Here is a 4,061-nt window from a genome sequence, read left to right as displayed (position 1 = left end):
GCCCCTTGTCCTTGGGAATATCAGGCTGAGATTTGCTAAGATCTCTAGGGGATCTTAATGAGAAATCCCCGCCCTTAATAAGGCAATAGGGACACCTAACCGCCTACCTACCTACCAACCTATACTACCGATTAATAATCAATAACCAATAAGCAGACACCAATAATTAATAATGGTTGAGTTTGGGACGCATCACGCTTAAGTGTGTGGGGGTTGGAACAGGGAAGGGCGCGGAATAACTGGAGTCCCAGAGCCCAAAATTCGATTTTTCTCGGCGCCTGCTTTGTTTACACGAATGAACGGACACCAGAAACTAATGAGACAGACAGGAGCGGGGTGAGAGTGTCCAATTCACTGGGGGGTTTTGTGTTTTCCTCCTTTGCAGCCACCGGCCAAAGTGTGTGCGGGGGTGGGGGGGGGGGGGAGAGGGAGACAGACAGACGCACTATGTCTGTTCAGGAGGGGCACAGGGAGGCTGACGGCCCCCGCCGGCCTTTTGATGGGCTCCTTCTCGCCCCTCCCCCGGGCACCCCCTCCTTATGCAAATCTCCGCTTCGAGCTCCGGGATGAAGTAGCGGCCCCAGGGGCGCCCAAAACCACCGTGTCCCCTTCTCAGGCGCTGAGCTGCCCCTCGCGAGCCCTTCTCTGTCTCCTCCTTGCGCACCATGAATTCCCCGCTCCTCCCGCTGCTCCTCCTGGCCCTGGTCCCGGGTGAGTCTCGGCGGGAGGCGGCGCGGAGTGGGGGAGGGGCAGGTGGGTTGGAGTCTGACCGATCCCTGCTTTTCCCAGGTGTCCTGTCCCAGCTGCGGCTCGAGGAGTCCGGCCCGGGCGCTGTGAAGCCCGGAGAGACCCTCACACTCACCTGCTCTGTCTCCGGGGGCACCGTCACCAACAGCTACTGGTGGAACTGGATTCGCCAGGCTCCGGGCCAGGGACTGGAGTGGATGGGATACTGGACCGGCAGTACAAGCTACAACCCGTCCCTGCAAGGCCGCATCACCATCACCGTGGATTCTTCCAGCACCAAGTATTATCTGCTGCTCAGCTCGCTGACAGCTGCAGACACCGCCATGTATTTCTGTGCCAGACACAGTGACACGGAGCGAAGCAGGGTCTGGCAGAAAAAGGGGAAGCGGATTCTGAACAAGGTAGCAGAGAGAGCTGAACCCAGAGTCTTCCCCTCCCACACGGAGACTGAGAGGGCTGTGTTGGGGTTTTCCCGTCTCCTGCACCCCCGTAATGGCATGAACAGACTCCACCAGCCGGTAGAATAGAGGGAGTTTATTGCTTCTCCAGGATACAGCACAGGATAGATGTAATCTTGTTACAGGACAGGCCTAGGATGACTCAGCCCCCCTTTGGATGCGGGAGACTGGGCCCCTAAATTCCAGCCCCTTGCTTAGGCTGCCTCCTCCATGATACGGGGCAGAAACTCAAAACTCTCTTCCAGCCCTGCCCCCCAGCCAGGTGCTGGTCTCCACCCTCTTTCCTTCGTCTCTCCCTGGGAGACTGAGCCTGGGTGTCTGGTTCAATACACACCTGGGAGAGTCAGTGAGAATCTCCCATCACAGAGCAGGGGGACCACATCACAGAGCAGACAGCCCCTCCCTCAACTACATCACACCCTTCATCTAGATAGGAAGGAAATCGAGGCTCTCGAAATATAGTAAGTGGAATCGCGATGCCTTTAGGCAAATACTGGCGGGTGGGATCTGGTCCACCAGGGTTAGCCCCCGCACAGTCCCCACACCTCCATATTTACCTGCACGTCTGCAGGTACGGGGTCCCGGGTCAATGGGAGCCGCGGTCACTTGTTCCTGCGGAGTTTCAGCTGGTGTCAAGGGGCGGAGCCAGGGATCCAACTCATAATATGCTGCCAGTTGACATGTTCCCCAACAGGTTTCTCTATGTTCCCTTTACATATATCTGATTTTTGACCATTGATTCTTTGCTGTAGGGACCATCCAGTTTGTCCAATATATAGAGCAGCGGGGCATTGCCGGCGTTTACTGGCATAGCTCAAACTACTGGATGTGCAGCCAAATGACCTTTTGATTTGGTAGCTTATGTTGTCAAGGAAAAAGAGAGGGAAATAGTTCCCATGCGCACCAATCGGACAGAGCCACAAGAGGGCAGCAAAGTGTCACGTTTGAGTAAGAAGATGGAAAACCCATTTATTGACGTCACTTTCAAAATGGGGGTGTCAGGTCAGGGGCTGGAGCCCAGATACCGGTGCCAGTTCAAGGTTACACCCCTTCTCCGCCCATCCAACCTGAACCACCTCCAGTGAATGCAATGAAAGCGCTCGGAGCCCATTTAAATAGTCACAAACCCTCCTGCCAACTTGTAGTTATGGGGGAAAGAGCAGCTGCCAAAAACCCTCCAGAAACAGAGCCCCTTGTCCTTGGGAACATCAGGCCGAGATTTTCCAGATCTCTCGGGGTCTTAACGTGAATTTCCTCCTTAATAAGGCAATAGAGACACCAAACCGCCTACCTAGCTACCGACCTGGCTTCCAATTAATAATCGATAAGTAATAAGGAGACGTCAACAATCAATAACGGTTGAGTTTGGGACTCATAAGGCATAACTGTCTGGATGGGTGCGGAATATCCGGAGTTCCAGGGCCCAAAATTCGATTTCTTCGGCACCTGCTTTGTTTACATGAATGACTTGGACCCCAGAAACAAATGAGACAGGCAGCAGCGGGGTGAGAGAGTTTAATTCACTGAGGGGTTTTGTGTTTCCCTCCTTTGCACGAAAGGAACAAAGTCTGTGTGTGTGTGTGTGTGTGTGTGTGTGTGTGTGTGTGTGTGTGTGTGCGCGTGTGTGGGTGTGTGACACACTAAGTCGGTCCAGGGACAGCACCGGGAGGCAGAGGGGCCTTTTCATCTGCTCTTTATCGCCCCTGCTCCGGGCACTCCCTCCTTATGCAAATCGCCTCTCCGGGCTCTGGGCTGAAGTAGCGGCCCCCAGGGCGCCCACAGCCACCGTGTTCCCAAGCCCTCGAGAGTCCTTCGCTGTCCCCTCCTCGTGCACCATGAACTCTCCGCTCCTCCCGCTGCTCCTCCTGGCCCCAGGTGAGTATCGGAGGGAGGCGGCGGGGGGCGGCGCGGGTTGGGGCGGAGGGGGCAGGTGGGTAGGATCTGACCGATCCCTGCTTTTCCCAGGTGTCCTGTCCCAGCTCCAGCTCCAGGAATCCGGCCCGGGCGCGGTGAAGCCCGGAGAGACCCTCACACTCACCTGCTCTGTCACCGGGGGCACCATCACCAGCAGCGACTTTTGGAACTGGATATGCCAGGCGCCGGGCCAGGGGCTGGAGTGGATAGGAGTATGGAGCGGGAGTTCATACATATTTTACAACCCGTCCCTGCAAGGCCGCAGCACCATCACCGTGGATTCCTCCAGCACCAAGTATTATCTGCGGCTCAGCGCGCTGACAGCTGCAGACACCGCCACGTATTTCTGTGCCAGAGGCTACACAGTGACACAGAGAGAAGCAGGGACCGGCACAAAAAGGGGAAGCGGATTCGGAGCAGGGCAGCGAAGCCAGAGCAGCGGGGAGCCCTTCCCCTCCCCACAGGGACACTGCCTGGCTTGGGTCCCTCCGGCAGGGAGCAGCAAGAACCCACCCACCCAGTGGCACGAGGAGGATACCGGAATGGGACCTCCCTGATTTAAATCCCCTGTTCCTTAGGACATAGACTCATGGGACTGGAAGGGGCCTAGAGCGGACATCCTGACCAGACCCCTGCACTCGAGAGGGATCAGTGTTATCGAGACCGTCCCTGACAGGTGCCCGTGGCCGCATTTGGGCTGGAAGTAGGAAAACTCTTAATCCCGGTTAGATCTGCAAAGAGCCGCCAGCCTTCCGTTCACACACAGAACTGAATTGGAATTGACTGCAGCGTGTCGGGGCTGGGCTGCTGGGTAAATCGGACTCTGGCGGTGACAAGGGGAGTTGCTGTGCGCTGGGACATGGCTGAGCTCCGGCCCTCCGTCAGGTGGGGACATAAGAGCGCAGACTTGTGTAGGTCTGGCCGCCGCTGTGGGGCGTGAAC

The sequence above is a fragment of the Pelodiscus sinensis genome, chromosome 30 (assembly GCF_049634645.1).
Source record: "Pelodiscus sinensis isolate JC-2024 chromosome 30, ASM4963464v1, whole genome shotgun sequence".
Classification (NCBI taxonomy): Eukaryota; Metazoa; Chordata; order Testudines; family Trionychidae; genus Pelodiscus; species Pelodiscus sinensis.
This window is presented reverse-complemented; position numbering follows the sequence as displayed.